We start from the raw sequence: 22,106 nt of genomic DNA, 5'->3' as shown, positions 1-22,106 counted from the left end.
GATACACAATGATATTTTACTTAGCCATAAAGAATGAAAATATGTCATTTGTAGGAGGATGAATGGAATTGAAGAATATCATGCTAAGTGCTGAGTTACCTAGAAAGTCAAGGGTTGTATGTTTTCTCTCATATGCTAGAAAGAGCAAGAGAAGGAAAGGGGACCTCATGAAAATGAAAATAGAAGGAAGAGCAGTAGAACAGAGAAAGAAGATAGACAGTGGGAGGGAGGAAGGGTAGGAAAGGGAAGAGTCGGGGGAATAGAATAGATCAATTTATACCATGTGCATTATTCAAATATAACACAACTAATCCAACTATTATATTTCATTATAATGCAGCAATAAAAAATTTAAAAACATTATGGTAAGTCAAAGAAGGAAGTCAGGAGAGACCATGTCTCATATTTATTTGTGTAAGTTGTTCAGAATAAGAAATTTTATAGAGGAACAAGATAGGTAGCTTTACCTGGGGTAGAAGAGTAGGAAATGAAGAGTGTTTCCTTTGGCCTTTACTTCTCCTTGTCCATTTGGCCTCAACTCACCAGCTCCTTTTATACTCCAACAACCCAAGAGAAAGTAAAATACACCACGCAAATCATAGTTTCATAGCTCCACACAATCTCTACTGCTAACCACTCTTTCTTTTCAATCAGTTCTGCTATTCCATGACATGTGTGTTTCTAAAACTCACTGTTATGCAAAATGGCATGATCTCTCCCATGAGGTTAGGAGTACAGCACTCAATTCCTAAGGGGCAAATAAAGATAAGATATACTGTAATAAAAATGGTAGCAGTCTCATACAGGTGAAATGGTTCCGAAAAACACAAGTGCTACAATAAACATGCACTTCACTTTGAAAAAGACCTAAACTTTTCTTGTGTGGAAGTAGTTAGCAGAAGGGTTGCAGCCTGTGAGTGATTGTGAAGGAGTGGAAGGAGTGTTATGGTAGATCAGATTGGGAGTTATAACACCAGATGTGGATGGCTTTGGCTCAGAACACCTGCAGCGAACTGAATCACCTATTAAATGTTGGTGGCATGGGCACAGTACACAGGTTTTTTTTGGTTGTTTTTATGCAGCTCATTTCAGAAGGGTGCAGTTTTCTGTGTTCAGCTTAGTGTTTCTCATGCATAAACAAATACTAAATTGGGATCATGCTCCAATTATTCTCTAATGTATCAAGCATGCTGGGACAAATCCAAAATCTTGAAAACAAGCCTTAGAACAGAACGGGGTATGTGCATCTTTCAAAAGATGGAAGAAGGGCAGGTAATATGCAAAAAGAGTCCGGAGAATCTTGAAGTACTAGGAAGTAAGAAAGTGCTCAAATAAGAAAGAACTTTTTCAATAGTGAGCATATGTCAAAGGCATATAGAAGCCAATGGAAAGAGTTCCCAGTGGCCAAAGCTAGAAAAATTTGATGCACAAAATAAGTAGTATTAGATTAAAACTGAAGGTATAAAATAAATACCCATAAGTTTACATTGCTATAAGTAAGTGAGTGAATGAATAAGTGAATGAATGGGAAAAAAAGAAACAATTCTCTTGGGTAGAAGAGTGTCAAATCATTAATGAAGATATTCCACCTTCCAGGAGGGGGAACACAACTCCCCATTTCCCACTCCTTAAGTGTGGTCTGTGCATCACATCTTCGACCCCAAAGTACAACACAGAAAGGTGTCTAGGGTTGGGGGTCAATGTTACACTACAAAAAATTAATGAACGCCACTGCAACCAGGTGATCAGGTGATCAAGGTCATCACTAACAGGGATGACCTACGATGATTATGTGTACCTTGATTTTATGTTATGAAAGTAGTATTTTAATTCTGTGGTCTTTCTGCTTAAAACTTGTAATCTCACCCTAATCATAAAAACATCTGACAAATCCCAGTGAGATACACTCTGTAAAATACTTCAGTAGTACAGCTGAAAACCTCAAGATCATCAAAAGCAAAGCCAGTCGTAGAGAGTGCCAGATCTGAGAGGAGCCTAAGGAGACATGACAACCAGACGTACTGTGGTATCCTGGATGGGATCCCGGAACAGAAAGAGCACATTATGCAAAAACAAAGAGAATATGAATAAATTATGGGCTCCAGTTAATTATACTATATTGATATTATTTTGTTAATTATAACCAAAGTCACATTAATATGAGGTATTAATAATGGAGGGAATGGTGTGGGTATATGACAACTCTCTATGCCCTCTTCCCACTTATGTTGCTAATATAAAGTGGTTCTAAAAGCAAGTTTTCTTTCTTTCACTCTTTTCTTTCATTTTTAAAGAAAGTGGAGGAGACAGCAGTGCAACTTCCACAAAACCCCTTACCAGACCCTAAGTTTCATCAGGTGGCTTCTTTTTCTTGACTCTACCCTTTCATATGTTTCACCACAGTATAAAAATCCTTTTTCCTTCCCAATTAGACCATGGTGTCTTTAGGGAAAGGAATCAGGTTGGACTTAGTTCTGTGTGTCCCTGTGTACACTCCAGATTTTAGGAGTGGTAAGTGGGGAGTTGCAACCCCACACCTGGAGTGTGAGACACATTCACAAATTATTTGGCACTCTCCCACACAAAAGAACTGTTCTTCTTTCCCATTTATTTATTTGTCCAGTCATTTGTCATGACAGTATGAACTTACGGGTATTTATTTCATACTGAAGTTTTTGTTGTTGTTGTTGTAGATGGACACAATACCTTTATCTTATTTATTTATTCTTTCTATGGTGTTGAGGATCAAATACAGTGCCCCACACATGTTAGGTGAGCGCTCTACCACTGAGCCACAAACCCAGCTCTCTTACCAAGTTTTAATCCAATACTTTTATATATCTAGTACTTAGCTCAGCTGGTGTTAATAACAATTTCCCAATATGTATATACTGAAATGAAAAACTGTTAAATATTAGTTGATGTATCTACTTTCCTGGGCTTACATTTCCCTTGTCAGATATTAGTATGCCAGAGTTGATATGTGTTAAATATGGCTGGATTCTTTCTTTGATTCTTCAAAGTGCTTTTTTTAAGTGGGGACCTGTGAGAAAAGAGAGCAAGCAGATGAGCCATATTCCTCCCTACTGCCACTAAGCAATAGGTTTCTGATTTTGACACTTCAATCTGCCTTTTATCTGCATTTGCTTCTGTCTTCTGTAACAGGATGTCAATCTAAGAAATCAAAGCTTTTCTCAGCAATCCATATGCCTACAGCTAAGTAGTTTTTCCTCAAACTGATCTGCTCCATTTCCAAGGTCTCAGTCAAGCTTCAGGCAGGGAGTTCTAGGACTGTGCTGTTTTCCAAGGATCACTTTAGCTCCTTGCTGGCCTCTAGACTTCTCTCCTGGCTCATCTGTGTTACTTATCTTTAATCCAAACTTCTCTCAGGACTTAGTGAATTCGCCACACTCTCTGACAGTCGGAAGTCAGTGGTGGTTCAAGCAAAAGCACCCACTTTTCCATTGAAAGCATTTAATTTCAGGATGAAAACATTGGTAGTAGGTCACTTTGCATTTGAGAACAGCCAATAAAACCAGAAACCCATATTAAGACAGGTAGCTGGAAAGACAGATTCTTCTTTAATGGAAGAGACAGAAACTTCATAGTGAGGATATTATTTAACAAAAAAAGCAATTAATTTTAAAGTGAGTTTATGTCTTTGTTGGGTTTCATATTTGGCAGAAATATCAAATAATAATGATGAGTCCCATAAGTATGCATAAGTGAATAATCTCCAATTGTCTCCAAAGGCTAATATGACACAGAGGACTCAAATATAACGTGACATTATTTTTTAAAATAGATCTCTTCCATCAAAGGAAGATCTGATTCTGAGATTCTGTATAATCTATATCTATAATGTATCATTGTGTATGTATTAGTGTTTGTGATGTGTGTGTCTCAGGGATCCCTGGAGAAACACAGCTGAGAGAGAGAGAGATTTTGAAAATTCATTCAATTATGGAGGCCAAGTCCCACAATCTGTCATCTCCAAGCCAGAGAATGAGAAAAGCCAATGGAGTAACTAGTCTGAGTCCAAGGGGAGCTGATGGAGTAACTCCACTCAGAGGCCAAGGCCTTAGGATTGATGGGAGGGAAAGGGCTAGGAGGGTGGTAGTGGGGACCCCCATACAAGTCTGAGAGTTTAAAAGCCTGAGAATCTTGAACTCTGATGTCCAAAGGAAGAACAAGATAGATGTCCCAGCTGAAGGAGAAAAAAAAATGTGCCTTTCCTTTTTTTTTCTCCCCTGGTCCTGACTGGATTGGGTGATGCCTGCCCAAATTGATGAGGGCTGGAGGTCCTTCCTCTGTCTACTGATTCAAATGCTAATCTCTTCTGGAAACACCCTCACAGACACATCCACAAATCATATTTTAGCATCAGCCATCAGAGCATTCCTTAGCTAGTAAAGATGACATGTAGAATTGACCATCACAGTGTGACAGACACAAGAGTTGAGGTGAGGTCAGGAAAAGGTCAGTTTGGAACTAAAATTAGTAAAAATTTTGAGCACATAGGTAAGAATGTCAGAGATCAGCAGAAGTGACCTTCATTGGAAGATTATTGATAGAGAAGCTCTGCACAGGGCCAGAAACCAACATTACAAAGGAACTGTGTGCAGGAAATAGAAATGTATTTCCTGAACAAGAGACAAGTATGTTCTTAGGTGGACTATACTTGGGAAAAAAAATACAACATTAATTTGATAAGCCTTCCTTGGCATTACACAAGGCAATGTAGGAATAAAGAAGACATAAAATCCTCAAGGCTATCCAATGATCCCTGCTCTAATTCCTTAACAAAGAAACAACATATTAATTAATTATTCTGTTAGTCGGACACCCTAATGCAGAAAATAAGGATGCTGTGAGGGATTGGTGCAAGGGTTGTGGTCCTGAGAAGATATTCCATATCATAAGCAATTCTGATTTATTAAGCAGCCACTAGTGAGTTTGGTTAACATGACACCAAAGATATGGTCACTCCTAATGGAACAGATTAAGTTTTTGAAAATGAGGTTCACTCCTAATGGAACAGATTAATTTTTTTTAAATGAGGGCAGACTTTGGACCCATGCTGATCCCATGAAAAGATATGTATGGGCACATCTGAAGCTCACCTAGGATTGGCAACCTCATTTTACTCTTCAATACCACTGTCATATGGCATAATCAGCTTCATTGTCAATAGCAAAATTAAGCCCCAAACATTGCCTTTCTCCAATATGTCTATATTTGACTTTGGAACATATTAACATTCAGTGGAGCAGCCTTTTCATCATGGTCTAAATTTATAGAGAAATTACTTTTCCATAATAACTATTATTGATTATTAATCAAGGAAAATGAGGAAATAAGACAGGAAATGGTGAGATCAGGGGATACTGGGGTGAAATCAGAATTCCATTCCAGATAAGCCACAAACTTGGTAACATTCACAAAGAGGGCCAGTAGGTCACTCAATCTTATCTATCTATCTATCTATCTATCTATCTATCTATCTATCATCTATCATGTGCACTTGTGTTTTATTTAAACATATTTATTTTAGAGTTTATAGACTTCAAATTTTAGTTCAGAGATTCTGCTAAATGACTAAAGCAGAAGATTCAAGAGCCAGATACTTTTTGGATACAGGAATGCATGTGTCCTGTCTTTTATATCTGATCCCCAAACTCTAAGTTCCTAACCATATGTCACTGTTCAACATTCTACAGAGGAGAAGAATAAATCCTAAACCTGTGTGACATCACCCCTTCCAAACAATCTCTTTATCTTTCTGCACCTACATTATTTATTAAGGCAAGAAGCTCTCTGAGGAGTTCATGCAATTTTTTTTGTTGTTGTTTTTTGTGTTTTTTTGCGATGATCTAGACAATGGTTCAGGAAAGAAAAAAATGTCCTGTTGATTCAATATAGGATGGATGAGTCCCTCTGAAATATGTTTGTCTCTCACTACTTGTCATTTTCTTCCAAGATCCTCACCATCAATAAGAATTATAATGTCTGAAATGCTTTTTCCTAATGAAAAAGTATTTTCATTTTGATAATGTAGCATGTGATTGGACAGACTCTTTAATTGACTTGCTTTCTGGAGGTTTAAAATGATTTAAATTTTTTTCTCAGACAGGAGAGTTTCATTAATCAGAACAAAGATAGAATTGTCCTGTCGTGTGCAGGTTCAATCAGTTATCTGGTCACCTTATTCAGGGACTCCCTTTGTTGTTTGTTTGGGCAAAGCCCTCCTTTGGGAAAATGCCCTAAAAATTGTCTACAGGGAAAGCTATGCTGGAGATTGCAGGCACTTATTATATTAGCTTCCAAGACCTGAGTATCTATTATGCTCTAGGCACTCAGTAATCATTTCATATGAATTATCTTCCTTAGTCCTTGCAATAACCCTATGAAAATCATACCCTTTTATAGGAAGAAAATCAAGTCTCAGAGAGTTTCAATGATTTGTCCAAAGTCTCATAGCTAATTAAAGATAAAGCCAGGATATGTAAGATGGCGGCGAAGGGAGTGCATCACCCCAGTGCGCCGCGTTACTGTGCGGGAGAAAGACGAGGTGAAACAGCTGAAGGCTACCCTGTTGAGAATTTCCAGTGAAATTGAGGTGCTCCAGATTCTAGTGGATGGATTTCCATCGCGTGAGGTTCGGCTGCGGGGGCTCGGTCGCGGGCGATTTCTCCGCACGGAGGGTCGCATTGCCTGATCTGTGGACCGCCCCGCAGCTGGAAGCGGCGAGGTGCCGGAGCAGGAGTGCAGCGATGCGGATTCTGGGGGCTCCTGCCAGTGGTGCAATGGCCGTGCTTAGTGCTGAGTTCCGGCTTTGAGACAGAGGAGAGAAGTGGTCCAGTTCGATTCTCAACACCAGTCGGACCACGGAGGAGGACAGCAGCCACCATCTTGGAGAGCTGATGTAATCATCCCTGTTTTCTACTGATCTCAGCTCATTCAGCTACGGAACAGGTGATTTCAGGCTGGTATTTGCCTGTGTCTCGCAGACAGATCGCTCAGGCTCCGGGCTGGAGAACCTGAGGAGAATACTCTTTGGGGCTCGCTCCTGGCAAGGCGTGTGCCGGGCTCTGAGCAGCCGGATTCTGGTTCCCCGGGCTGCTTTGGCCCAGGGCTGGGGAACCTGTGGAGACTGTGTGTTGAGTGGAGCGTGCGCTGAGCTTGGGGCGGCTGGGCTCTGACTCCCGTAACAGTTTTGGCCCGGGGCTGGGGAGCCCGCGGGGACTGCGTCTTTGAGCCTGCTCCCAGCGGAGCGTGCACCCAGCTCGGAGAACTTGAAGTGGCCGGGCTCTGGCTCCCGGGGCAGCTTTGGCCTGGGGCTGGGGAACTCGCGGGGGTCGCTCCTTGGAGCCTGCTCCTAGCGGAGTGTGGCCGGGATCGGAGAGGCCGGGTTCTGGCTCCCGAAGCTGCTTTGGTCCAGGGCTGGGGAACCTGCGGTGACTGCTTCTCGGTCCGGGTGCTGCTGGGTGCTGTGGGGGCCTGGGGGGCAGAGTGGAGCTGCCGCCTGCCCCCAGAGCAGGCCAAGTGACCCGCCGGCGTGGTATCACAACACCCCAACTGCAGCTGGGGCCGAGGAGAGTAGGCGCCCTCGCCTGGAACAGGACCAGCGACCCGACGGCGCGGTAGCCAAATCACCCCATTTGGAGTGGGGGCTGTGCAGAGCCGCCGTCTGAGCCTGCAAGGTAGGCAGACCTGCGACCCACTGGCAGGACAGGCCCGGCAGCCTGCCAGTGTGGCGGACAAGTAGCACCGAGGCAGTCACGTCACACTGGTTGGAGTGGGGGTGGAGCAGAGCCGCCGCCCGTGTCTGGAAAAGACCCAGCGACCCGTTGGAGAGGCAGTCAGGTACCCCCACTGGGAGTGGGGGCTGAGCAGAATTGCCACCCGAGCCCGCAAGGTAGGCAGACCTGCGACCCACTGGCGGAACAGGCCTAGAAGCCTGCCAGTGTGGTAGACACGTCACACCAATTGGAGTAGGGGCCGAGCAGAGCCGCCGCCCACATCCGGATCAGGACCAACCACCTGAGGGCGTGGTAGTTACATCACCACAATTGGAGTGGGGGCAGAGCAGAGCCGCCATCCCCGCCCGCAGGGTGGGTAGACGTGCGACCGACCAGCGTGGTAGACAGATCACCCTAATTAGAGGAGGAGCACAGCCACTACCCGCCCTGCAAGGGAGATCTCCCAACTATACAAGAGCAATATAAATAAATAGGGGGAAAATTTCAAAAACACAACAGTTTCACCAAGCAGAAAGAAACACGAGCAGTATGAAAAGACAAGGAAAAAAAGGACCACAAGCAATGCAGGTCAACTCAACTTTAGAAGAGGTAATAGCTGCAACAGATGGAATGTCAGATAAAGAGTTCAGGATATACATGCTTCAGATGATCTGGAGTCTCAAGGAAGACATGAGACAGCAAAATCAGACAATGAAAGATCACTTTGACAAGGAACTACATAAACAAATCCAGGAAGTAAAAGATCAATTTCACAGGGAGATAGAGGTAATAAAAAACAAACAAATAGAAATCCTAGAAATGCAGGAAGCAATAAACCAACTTAAAAACTCAATTGAGAATACTACCAGCAGAGTAGATCACTTAGAAGATAGAACATCAGACAATGAAGACAAAGTATTTCAACTTGAAAAGAACATAGACAGCTCAGCAAGTCTGCTAAGAAACCATGAGCAGAACATCCAAGAAATATGGGATAACATTAAAAGACCAAACTTAAGAGTCATTGGGATACAAGAAGGCACAGAGCTCCAAACCAAAGGAATAAACAATCTATTCAATGAAATAATACAAGAAAACTTCCCAGACTTGAAGAATGAAACAGAATCCCAAATCCTAGAAGCCTACAGGACGCCGAATGTGCAAAATCATAAGAGATCCACACCTAGACACATTATAATGAAGATGCCCAACATACAGAATAAGGAGAGAATTTTAAAAGCTACAAGAGAAAGGAAGCAGATTACATTTAGGGGTAAACCAATCAGGATAACAGCTGATCTCTCAACACAGACTCTGAAAGCTAGAAGATCCTGGAATAACATATTTCAAACACTGAAAGAAAATGGGTTCCAGCCAAGAATCGTGTATCCGGAGAAATTAAGCTTCAGGATGGAAGATGAAATTAAAACCTTCCACGATAAATAAAGTTAAAAGAATTCGCAGCTAGAAAACCATCTCTTCAAAAAATCCTTGGCAAAACATTACAGGAAGAGGAAATGGAAAATAACATTGAAAACCAACAGTGGGAGGTAGGACAGTAAAGGGGGGAAAGTAATCAAAGAGGAAAACAAATCAGGTTTAGTAACATTAATAAACAAATATGGCTGGAAGAACAAACCATATCTCAATAATAACCCTAAATGTTAATGGCTTAAACTCACCAATTAAGAGACACAGGCTAGTTGAATGGATCACAAAACAAGACCCAACAATATGCTGCCTACAGGAGATGCATTTGATAGGAAAAGATATACATAGACTGAAGGTGAAAGGTTGGGGAAAATCATACCACTCATATGGACTGTGGAAACAAGCAGGAGTGTCCATACTCATATCTAATAAAATAGATTTCAAGCCAAAGTTAATCAAAAGGGATAAAGAGGGACACTACATACTGCTCAAGGGAACCATACACCAACAAGACATAACAATTATAAATATATATGCCCCAAACAATGGTGCAGCTATGTTCATCAAGCAAACTCTTCTCAAGTTCAAGAGTCTAATAGACCACCATACAATAATCATGGGAGACTTCAACACACCTCTCTCACCACTGGACAGATCTTCCAAACAAAAGTTAAATAAGGAAACTATAGAACTCAATAACACAATTAACAACCTAGACTTAATTGACATATATAGAATATACCACCCAACATCAAGTATTTACACTTTTTTCTCAGCAGCACATGGATCCTTCTCAAAAATAGATCATATATTATGTCACAGGGCAACTCTTAGACAATATAAAGGAGTAGAGATAATACCATGCATCTTATCTGATCATAATGGAATGAAACTGAAAATCAACGATAAAAGAAGGAAGGAAAAATCATGCATAACTTGGATAATGAACAATAGGTTACTGAATGATCAGTGGGTTTGAGAAGACATCAAGGAGGAAATTAAAAACTTCTTAGAGTTAAATGAAAACACAGGCACAACATATCTGAATCTATGGGACACATTGAAAGCAGTTCTAAGAGGAAAATTCATTGCTTGGAGTTCATTCCTTAAAAAAAGAAAAAAACAACAAATAAATGATCTCATACTTCATCTCAAAATCCTAGAAAAAGAAGAGCAAAACAACAGCAAAAGAAGTAGAAGGCAAGAAATAATTATAATCAGAGCTGAAATTAATGAAATAGAAACAAAAGAAACAATTGAAAAAATTGACCAAACTAAAAGTTGGTTCTTTGAAAAAATAAATAAAATTGACAGACCCTTGGCCATGCTAATGAAGAGAAGAAGAGAGAGAACCCAAATTACTAGCATACGGGATGAAAAAGGCAATATCACAACAGACACTTCAGAAATACAGAAGATAATCAGAAATTATTTTGAATCCTTATACTCCAATAAAATAGAAGATAGTGAAGGCATAGATAAATTTCTTAAGTCATATGATCTGCCCAGATTGAGTCAGGAGGATATAGACAACCTAAACAGACCAGTAACAACAGAGGAAATAGAAGAAACCATCAAAAGACTACCAACTAAGAAAAGCCCAGGACCGGATGGGTATACAGCAGAGTTTTACAAAACCTTTAAAGAGGAACTAACACCAATACTTTTCAAGCTATTTCAGGAAATAGAAAAAGAGGGAGAACTTCCAAATACATTCTACGAGGCCAACATCACCCTGATGCCTAAACCAGACAGAGACACTTCAAAGAAAGAAAACTACAGACCAATATCTCTAATGAACCTAGATGCAAAAATCCTCAATAAAATTCTGGCGAATCAGATTCAAAAACATATCAAAAAAATTATACACCATGATCAAGTAGGATTCATCCCTGAGATGCAAGGCTGGTTCAATATACAGAAATCAATAAATGTTATTCACCACATCAATAGACTTAAAAATAAGAACCATATGATCATCTCGATAGATGCAGAAAAAGCATTCGACAAAGTACAGCATCCCTTTATGTTCAAAACTCTAGAAAAATTAGGGATAACAGGATCATACCTCAACATTGTAAAAGCAATCTATGATAAGCCACAGGCCAGCATCATTCTGAATGGAGAAAAATTGAAGGCATTCCCTCTAAGATCTGGTACAAGACAGGGATGCCCTCTCTCACCACTTCTGTTCAACATAGTCCTCGAAACACTGGCCAGAGCAATTAGACAGACGAAAGAAATTAAAGGCATAAAAATAGGAAAAGAAGAACTTAAATTATCACTATTTGCAGATGACATGATTCTATACCTAGCAGACCCAAAAGGGTCTACAAAGAAACTATTAGAGCTAATAAATGAATTCAGCAAAGTGGCAGGATATAAAATCAACACGCATAAATCAAATGCATTCCTGTATATCAGCGACAAAGCCTCTGAAACGGAAATGAGGACAACTACTCCATTCACAATATCCCCCCCAAAAATAAAATACTTGGGAATCAACCTAACAAAAGAGGTGAAAGACTTATACAATGAAAACTACAGAACCCTAAAGAGAGATATAGAAGAAGACCTCAGAAGATGGAAAAATATACCCTGTTCATGGATAGGCAGAACTAACATCATCAAAATGGCGATATTACCAAAAGTTCTCTATAGGTTTAATGCAATGCCAATCAAAATCCCAACAGCATTTCTTGTAGAAATAGATAAAACAATCATGAAATTCATATGGAATAATAAAAGACCCAGAATAGCAAAAACAATGCTAAGCAGGAAGTGTGAATCAGGCGGTATAGCGATACCAGACTTCAAACTATACTACAGAGCAATAGTAACAAAAACAGCATGGTATTGGTACCAAAACAGGCGGGTGGACCAATGGTACAGAATAGAGGACACAGTAACCAATCCACAAAACTACAACTATCTTATATTTGATAAAGGGGCTAAAAGCATGCAATGGAGGAAGGATAGCATCTTCAACAAATGGTGCTGGGGAAAACTGGAAATCCATTTGCATCAAAATGAAACTGAATCCCGTTCTCTCGCCATGCACAAAAGTTAGCTCAAAATGGATCAAGGAGCTTGATATTAAATCAGAGACACGGCGTCTGATAGAAGAAAAAGTTGGCTATGATCTACATACTGTGGGGTCGGGCTCCAAATTCCTCAATAGGATACCCATAGCACAAGAGTTAACAACTAGAATCAACAAATGGGACTTACTCAAATTAAAAAGCTTTCTCTCAGCAAAAGAAACAATAAGAGAGATAAACAGGGAGCCTACATCCTGGGAACTAATCTTTACTCCACACACTTCAGATAGAGCCCTAATATCCAGAGTATACAAAGAACTCAAAAAATTAGACAATAAGATAACAAATAACCCAATCAACAAATGGGCCAAGGACCTGAACAGACACTTCTCAGAGGAGGACATACAATCAATCAATAAGTACATGAAAAAATGCTCACCATCTCTAGCAGTCAGAGAAATGCAAATCAAAACCACCCTATGATACCATCTCACTCCAGTAAGATTGGCAGCCAACAACAAGTGCTGGAGAGGATGCGGGGAAAAGGGTACACTTGTTCATTGTTGGTGGGACTGCAAATTGGTGCAGCCAATTTGGAAAGCAGTATGGAGATTTCTTGGAAAGCTGGGAATGGAACCACCATTTGACCCAGCTATTCCCCTTCTCGGTCTATTCCCTAAATACCTAATAAGAGCATGCTACAGGGACACTGCTACATCGATGTTCATAGCAGCACAATTCACGATAGCAAGATTGTGGAACCAACCTAGATGCCCTTCAATAGATGAATGGATAAAAATAATGTGGCATTTATACACAATGGAGTATTACTCTGCATTAAGAAATGACAAAATCATAGAATTTGGAGGGAAATGGATGGCATTAGAACAGATTATGCTAAGTGAAGCTAGCCAATCCTTAAAAAACAAATGCCAAATGACTTCTTTGATATAAGGGGAGTAACCAAGGACAGGGTAGGGATGAAGAGCTTGAGAAGAAGATTAACATTAAACAGGGATGAGAGGTGGGAGGGAAAGGGAGTGAGAAGGGAAATTGCATGGAAATGGAAGGTGATCCTCAGGGTTATACAAAATTACATATAAGAGGAAAGGAGGGGTAAGAGAAGAATAATACAAGTGGAAGAAATGATTTACAGTAGAGGGGGTAGAGAGAGAAAAAGGGAGGGGTGGGGAGGGGAGGGGAGGGGGGATAGTAGAGAATAGGATAGACAGCAGAATACATCAGACACTAGAATGGCAATATGTAAATCAATGGAAGTGTAACTGATGTGATACAGCAGTCTGTATACGGGGTAAAAATGGGAGTTCATAACCCACTTGAATCAAACTGTGAAATATGATATATTAAGAACTATGTAATGTTTTAAACGACCAACAATAAAAAAAATAATAAAGATAAAGCCAGGATTTGAGCAGAGGTTAACTAGAATTCAAAACACCTACTCTCAGGCAATGTGCTGTACCTATTTTCAGCATATGGCAATTGTATAGGAGCATTTAGAGATTTGGAAAAGCAGTTTTGCTGCTCAAAGAATTTTCATTTTTCAATCTTTGACTCAGCCTTACTTTCTCCCTTGGGTCAATCAAATCAGGAGGTTACAGCATTTGTTTATTTGTTTTTCTTTCCTCCTCCTCCTCCTCCTCTTCCTCCTCCTTCTCCTCCTCCTCCTCCTCTTCTTCCTCCTCCTCCTCTTCTTCCTCCTCCTCCTCCTCCTCTTCTTCCTCCTCCTCCTCCTCCTCTTCCTCCTCCTCTTCCTCCTCCTCCTCCTCTTCCTCCTCCTCCTCCTCTTCCTCCTCCTCCTCCTCTTCCTCCTCTTCCTCCTCCTCCTCCTCTTCCTCCTCCTCCTCCTCTTCCTCCTCCTCCTCCTCCTCTTCCTCCTCCTCCTCCTCCTCCTTCTTAGATTTGGACCTTACCAAAAAACAGAGATTATCTTGGCAAAGACAAGTACCTGACAAGCAAGGACTTGTAAGTCAAATACTTCATCAAACTAAAATGCATTAATGCATTGATTGCGAGATCCATCATCCATTTGTAAGACATGCGAATTTTAAATATATATTAAAATTTATATATTAGAATATATTGTATTCTTTTTTTTTTAAAGAGAGAGTGAGAGAGGAGGGAGGGAGGGAGGGAGGGAGAGAGAGAGAATTCTTAATATTTTATTTTTTAGTTTTCGGCAGACACAACATCTTTGTTGGTATGTGGTGCTAAGGATCGAACCCGGGCCTCACGCATGCCAGGCGAGCGCGCTACCGCTTGAGCCACATCCCCAGCCCTAGAATATATTATATTCTTATCATTATATATAAGAAAATATGACAAATAAATTGACAGTGTTTTCTTATCACTTAGAATTTTTATTTTTAACTTCTTATAGAAACTTCAAAATCTATTAAACATCTTTTTTTTTTTTAGTTTTTCATCTATAGAGAGAAAAGTATTTTAAGAAGTGGATATACTTCTAAAACTCCCTCACCTGTATAGAGCCTTACTCATTTGAAACTTTTTTCTTACAGTCAGTCATCACTATGATTTTCTATACAAAACCATCCTCTGTCCCTTCAAGTGCATGGGACATGCAAAACTTCTTAAAGAAATTCATAAATAATCTGGTGCAGCAGCATACACCAAGAGTCCCAGAAAGTTGTGAGGCTGAGGCAGGAGGATCACAAGCTTGAGGCCAGCCTCAGCAATTGAGTGAGACCCTGTCTCAAAAATTAACAAATGAAAATGAGAATGGCTAGGGATGTAGCTCAATGGTAAAGTGTTCCTGGGTTCAATCCCTATACCAAAAAAGAAAAAAAGAAAGTAAATTCATAAATAGATTAAGAGATAGCCTAGCTTTGGGACTGTTATTAAACTTGTCTGCTTCTATCCTACTTCCTTCACAAAACCACTTGGCTTTTTAGAGGTTAAAAGGGTGCTCTGTGTTGTCTCCTAGATTTCCTTCCAAATCCCTGATACCTGTTGCAATGGCTAATTTTATGTGATGGTTAAGTTGACTGAGGTAAAGGGTACCCAGGTATCTGGTTAAACATTCTTTCTGAGGGGTAGGCAGTGTTTCTAGAAGTCATTGGCATTTGAACTGGAGACCCAAGTAAAGAAAACACTCTCCTCTGGGGTTGGGACTCTTCTGATTCCTTGAAGGCTTGGATAGAACAAAAGGTGGAAGAAGGATGAACTCCAATTCTCCTGACGGCTTGAGTGCGAGCGTCAGTGTCTCCGGCTCTCAGTCCCCCTGGTTCTCAGGCCTCAGACTCAGAATGGAGTCTTTATCATCAGCTCCCCTCCCAATCACACCACCAGCTTTCCTGGGTCTTCAGCTTGTAGCCAGTGGATTGTGGGGTTGTGGGACTTCTGTGGGGGAAGTGGGGAGAATGAGAGAATGAGAATCGGATTGGTGCTGTTTCTCTGGAGAATACTCAGTAACACACCTATTATGTGGGTTTGGGTTTTGTGGTGTGTTTTTATGTTCTTTCAGACATGAAAGTCAGTAGGTCTGAAATGAGTGTGCTTCAGAATCACCAGGGCACAGATGATTAAATTAGATTTTCTGCTTCAGTAAGTGGGGGTGGGACCCAGGAATTTGCATTTTCATCAGCTTTCCAGGTGACATTGATATTGCTGGGGGTGGAGGGTGGCAGAGGGACCGATTTTTAGAACCACCGGTGAAAGCAATCTCAACCCAACCACGGCTATGCTGACAGCTACTACAAGACTTCATTGATTTTAAGAGGCAGTCTAATTTCAAAGATATTAATATTTGAAAATAATACACAACTTTGAATTGATTAAATATGATAAATCCCATTTTCCTTTTAACTTGAGCTATGATATCATTTTCATTCTAATTGATTGTCAATTGACTTATATTTAATCTAGTCCTTCATCTATTCATAATATTCTCTGCCTGTTCCGAAGATGAATTGAAATGCCCTCTATGATTTTAGCTAAATTTTCTCCCTTCTATTTTTTTAGGCAAGAAATGCTCTGTTTTAGCTCTTTGGTATAACCGTAGAAGGCTCAGTCTACAGGTCAAATCCCTTCAGACTGGCATGAGCCACCTCTGATGAGGAACTCACTGCTGCAAGATGGAGCCCTCTCCACTTCTGATTACTAGAAGGTACTTCTTTATATGCTCTGAAGGAAAAAGTACTCTGCCAGCATTATATGATGCCCTAACAAAGGGCCTGGTTCAATGCATGTCTGCACCTGCACATCGCACACTTTTCTCATGCTGAAAACACACACAAGAACTGTTTTTATCTGGTCCAATTATTGCTCCTAAATATTTTTTTTTCCTTTTGCAGGTAAATTTTCAGTTGATCATGTTTATCATTTTGCTTTTATTTTCTGTCTCTTAGAATTAAGTTTCTCACTGGCTTTTAACAACTAACTGGGCCTTGTTCTCCTTCTGCTCCTGAATTCCTACGACCACTCAGATCTTCACTCCTTCCCCTCTCTACCTTCAGACCAGGCTGCTCACCGTGGCAGAGATGTCATTTCCCATGAGTGAGGCTGAAGCTTTCTCAATGGGACTCCCTCCAGCAATCAGATCCCTAAAGAAAGCCTGGAATCACTCAATTCATATGAGCCTGAGACGTCCTGAGTGCAATCTTTGCAAGCTACATATAGTTTTCCGGGTGCTCACTGTCCAGCAGAAATGTGATGGGCGCATTCTCTGTGCAGCTGTGAACTGGCCACACCCACCTCAATTCACATTCCTAAATGCCAGGTGGCCACCGGATCATAGGTCCTTCACTTACCCATCTTCTGAGTACCTTCCTTGTTTCTTCTCCAGCCAAACTTTCCCTGTCCTAATCTTTCCATCTTGACCTCTGGAACCTTGTTCTTTGTTCTTTAACAAGCTCCTTTGATCCCTTCACTAAACATTTCTCTCACTTCCTTTCCCACCTCCTAGAAGACCTCACTGGCTCTCAGCCTCTTGGAAGGAGGCAGCTGTTTCTCCCACTCCAATGCTTCAGAACTTGGAAACAGAGCCAGCATCTTTTGCCCATTTATATATATGCTGCTTTGCTCAACCACTCTCTATATTCTGGGTTATTCTTACTTAGGTTTTTGGGCTGTTCTAATGTGGTATCAGTAGTTATGTGGCTTATAGACCATGGACATTTATTTCTCATAATTCTGTAGACTAAGAAGCCTGGTGGTCAAGGATCTGGCAGATCCTGTGTCGGGTGAGGGTGCTTCTCCTAGGTTCTGGATGGTTCTCGAGTGGTGGAAAAAGAGCAAGAGGGCTAGTTCTCTGGGGTCTTTTATTAGGGCATTAATCACAACTCACCATGGCTCCACCCTCATGATCTAATTATTTCCCAAAGGCCTGACTTCCTAACCGAATCACTTTGGGGGTTAGAATTTCAACACATTCATTGGGGTGGGGCACTAACAATCCGTTCATAACACTATCTGGACAGAAGGCACACTGTATCCTGCCTTTTCTTTCCCTTCAACCCTCATATCCAATTAAATCACCAAGTTCTGTCAATTCTACATTCCACTCTGTCTCTCCATCTACTTTTCTCGGTCTCCACTACCATCACCCATCTCTTGGGTCACTCCCAACAGGTTTCCATCTGGTTTCCTTTCCTTAATTTCCCCCATTTTTCAATCCAGTCTGGCTTCTGAAAACTAGAGAGACTGAGGTCTGAGGACTTGCCTTTGAGTATGTTTATCAACTCCCCAAGTCACTGACTTTAAGATCTCATTCTTTCCACTTAGGCAAACAGGAACTTGAAGATCATGATTACTAGGAATATCAATGGTGCCAGAAATAATAACCAACAGTGATAAAACGACAGCACTTACTCTCTGCGTAATGTCAGGCCTTGCCACATATTTCATCCTCAAACGTGTCATACCCATATTTCATAAATGTGGGAACCAAGGCTAGGTGTACTTGAATCACAGTTGAAGTTCACAATACAAGTAACTGATTAGGGATTTAGATTCTTCTATTTCCCAGTGATCTTTCTTACGTTCATGCTACCACATAATAGGGATTGTGTTTTACATGGAAAATGCCAATGACTCAGCTCTTAGTTGAGAAAACTGTAGAAGCCCTCAGTAGCCTGCCCCATGCAAAGCCGTGCATGTGTCTATTTAAATCAGTGGAGAAAAGGAGACTTTCTCTGATGGATTGGCTACTTAGATAAATGTGTTGAAGGTGTTAATATAGCATGGTTATGCAGTTTCACACCTGGAGAAGACAGAACATCAGTTCTGTCTATTGCAACACTATTTAGAAATAAAACAATAGCAGCCATCTTTGCTTCCTAGCAATATTTCTTTCTTTCTTATTTTTTTTAACCCCTGATTGTTAAGGAAGAAAACCAACTGGGCTCTTCTCATTTGTCTGTTTGTTTGAGATAGGAGTTGCTTGATTTTCAAAGTTACAATCAATAGTCTTCAAAATAGGAACAATACTTGTAACTGGCTGACATTTTTTTATAGAGGTAAAGAAATCCAATGGCTGCATTCAAAGTTTAGTTCAGAGCAAGGAGTGATATTTATTTGTTCCTTTTCTCAGGAGACCTGGGCTCTCTCCCACTACCCAGGGTGCATCGTGGAGCTGACTGAGAGAACCGTCTGTATTTAATTGAGGAAGAAATGGTAACCTATTGCCTATCTGCTATAGGTGACATTTGCCCTGTTCACTAGGGAACAGCTCTTTAAAGGGTTGCAAGAAATAGCGGCCAACAGCCTTAATTTAGTAGCTGTGCTGAACTATGGGGGAGCATCCAGATGTGGAGCTCTGTGTGCAAAATAAAATTCAGCCAAAGGACAAGACTAATGGTTACCTTTGTCAGCTCAGTATTTCTAGACCTTAGAGAACATAGCATGTCCATCCAGACCAGCAGACATTTTCCCAGGTGAGAGTCATCTCATACTGTCTTGTCTTCTTTAAACTGTGGTTACTTGTCATATATATTAAGGGACAGGAGCATGCAGCACTACAGTTTAATAATGAGATGAACTGGACTTTGTGTGGATGTTTAGACTTTCTCCTTTTTCTTTCTTCTGTTAGCTATCATTTCCACTAGAGTTTCCGTCTTTGGGTTTTATTTATGCAAACTTATATTCTTTTGCCAGAAAACATAAGAACCAGATTTTATTAAAATCTCTCTATTTCCAAAAGCCATATTTTCCCCCTGCAATGATTTCAACACCAGAGCAGGTAAACGATGATCAAACAAACAAACAAACAAAAAATGGTAGCAATGATCCCCCTGCTCTTTGCTGGTATGCATAAAATCTCAAAGAAGAACTGATTTTTTCAACCAGAAAAAACAAATCCAATTGACTCTGGATGACTCCTGGATTTGAAGGAAAGCAATTTATTTCCTGTGTATTTTAGATTTCACCTTCAGAGCTGCTATTTTTATTAATTGTACAATTCAGAATTAAAAGGTAGTATATTGTTCTTCCTAAAAATTCAAGGTAAACTAAAAAAATAAACAAATAAACAAAACAACCTCAGAAAATACCCATTGCTTCATGTGCCTAAAACACAAAATTTTTAAAGTGCCTTCTTTTGTGGCAACTAGAAAGACTACAACTGGCATGGTGGTACAAATCCTAGCAACTCAGGAGGCTGAGGCAGAGGATTATAAGCTCAAGGCCAGTTTTGGCAACTTACTTCTGCCTCCAAAAAAAAAATTAAAAGGTACAAATAAAATATAAAGGACTTGGGATGTAGCTCGGTGGTAGAGCACTTTCCTAGCATGTTTGAGGCCCAGGGCTCAATCCCTAGTACTACGAATATATATACCACTTATCTAGCAACATAGAAGGACTAAAACTCTCGCTCCAGATAAAAAGCAAAATTTTAGAGATACTTCTTGATTTTCCAGTATGGATTCACTTATACTTGCCTAACAAACTCTACAACATAAAAATGGTGGTTCTAATATGTATTCCTTCCTCCCTCCCTCCCTCCCTCCCTCCCTCCCTCCCTCCCTCCCTCCCTTCCTTCCTTCCTTCCTTCCTTCCTTTCTTTCTTTCTTTCTTTCTTTTACCAGAGTAGAACCCAGAGGTGCTTAACGCCTGAGCTACATGCCCAGTCCTTTTTATTTTGAGACAGGGTCTTCCTAAGTTGCATAAAGCCTCACTAAGTTGCTATGATTGGCCTCGAACCTGTGATCCTCCTGTCTCAGCCTTCTGAGTCACTAGGATTACAGATATGCACCTCAGGGCCCAACTCTATGCATTTTACTTTTTAGTAACAAGTTTTCAGGAGCAAGACTTGGGAGGAGCAGAAGTATAAGATCAAAATAAAGGTCACCATGATATGAGAGAAAATGCAGAGACTCAGGGGCCTGGAGACCTGGATTTCAGTCCTAGTTCTACTGCTAACTCCCAGTTTACCTGGCCTCAGTTTCTCTATTAGCAAAATGAGGGATTTAGACCAGATGATAATAAGGTCCTACTGGCTCTGACATTCTAGGTTTCTGTGGGTGACCAGCAATCCAGCATAAAACAGGTGATGATGGTAACTAACATGAAAGTCTATCCTCAGAGTGAAATTGGGAATGCAAGTAACTAGCCCCAGAGAGGCTGCAGAGCCCTGGGGAAGTGACCATCTTATTAACTAGTGAATGGAAAGCTGGACTCTAGGGAATTGTCACTAACTTCAAACAAGCAACAGAACTTTAGGGAAGGAGAGCTAATCAGAAGAGACAGCTCTGGCAGATCAAGGCCAAGGAGGCAGAAGGTCTGGGAGAGACACACCCACACATACACAGTCAGGAGGATCTCAGGCTTAGAATCAAACCTAATGTTCTTCCAGAGTAGATTTTCCATGCTTCCTCAATAATTAGGAAATAGTTTTTTTTTAGTCTATAGTGTTAATTTCTTTACTTCCAGAGTCCACACTCCACTTAAAGGCTGAAATTATTAAATGGCACTTGTAACTGGCGAGGAATCACACTTAGTGAGTTTCTAATTAGCATAAATGAACTTGTGATTGAATTAGAGGGGAATTATCAGGAAAAGAGCTACATGGTAAGAGCCATAGTCACTCTAACCCGTTCTCCTGGATAGAATGGCTCACTGGTGACTCATTTTCACCTGATCTCCTCAAACCCCATGGGCCATATTTGTCCTAATGTTTCTTCCATCGCCTTTTGTCATTTTGAAAGCTTATCCACGAAGTCTTACAGAATTCTTTTACTTCTTCATCTGTTCAGATCTAGGAAAGTATCTTTCTTTTTGAAACAGTAGCCACAGTTATAATATCGATTTTTAGGGGCGGGGGGTCAGGAATTTGTACAAGTGGATGTGCATGCTTATTCTTGAAAGTCAAATTAAATAGTCAAATGTTTGCTTCTATTGGGTCTGCGCAAGGAGCAGGCAACCAGAATTCACTCTCACCCCTTCCTGATTCCCTTTTCCTCCTCCCTCGGCTTTCTTCAGTCTCCTCCCTTTAACTTTGTGTGTGTGTGTGTGTATGTGTGTGTGTGGCACTGGGAATAGAATCCAGGACCTTGTGCATGCAAAGCAAGCACTCTACCAACTGAGCTATATTCACAGCACCTCCTCCCTTCAACTTTAATACTCTGTTTCTTGAATAGAAACTTATAAATGTATCTAGATGGCCATATTACAAATCTTATTTATAAGGGGAATACGAACTAAAACCATAATGAGATAGTTGTATTACCCATTTCCCAATGGTTAAAATAAACATAATTGATAATAACAGTGTTAGTAAGTTAGTAAGATAATGGAGAAAAAATCGAACCCTTGTAATATATATGTAAATATTGAGAGAGAAAGAGAGAGGTAGGTAGGTCTGGATGTTAGGTGTCCCCCAAAAGCTCATGTATGAGACAATGCAAGAAAGTTTTAG

Source organism: Spermophilus citellus (assembly GCF_964194105.1).
Source record: "Spermophilus citellus genome assembly, chromosome: 4".
Lineage (NCBI taxonomy): Eukaryota > Metazoa > Chordata > Mammalia > Rodentia > Sciuridae > Spermophilus > Spermophilus citellus.
The sequence above is the reverse complement of the archived record's forward strand: the minus strand, read 5'-3'. Positions refer to the sequence as shown.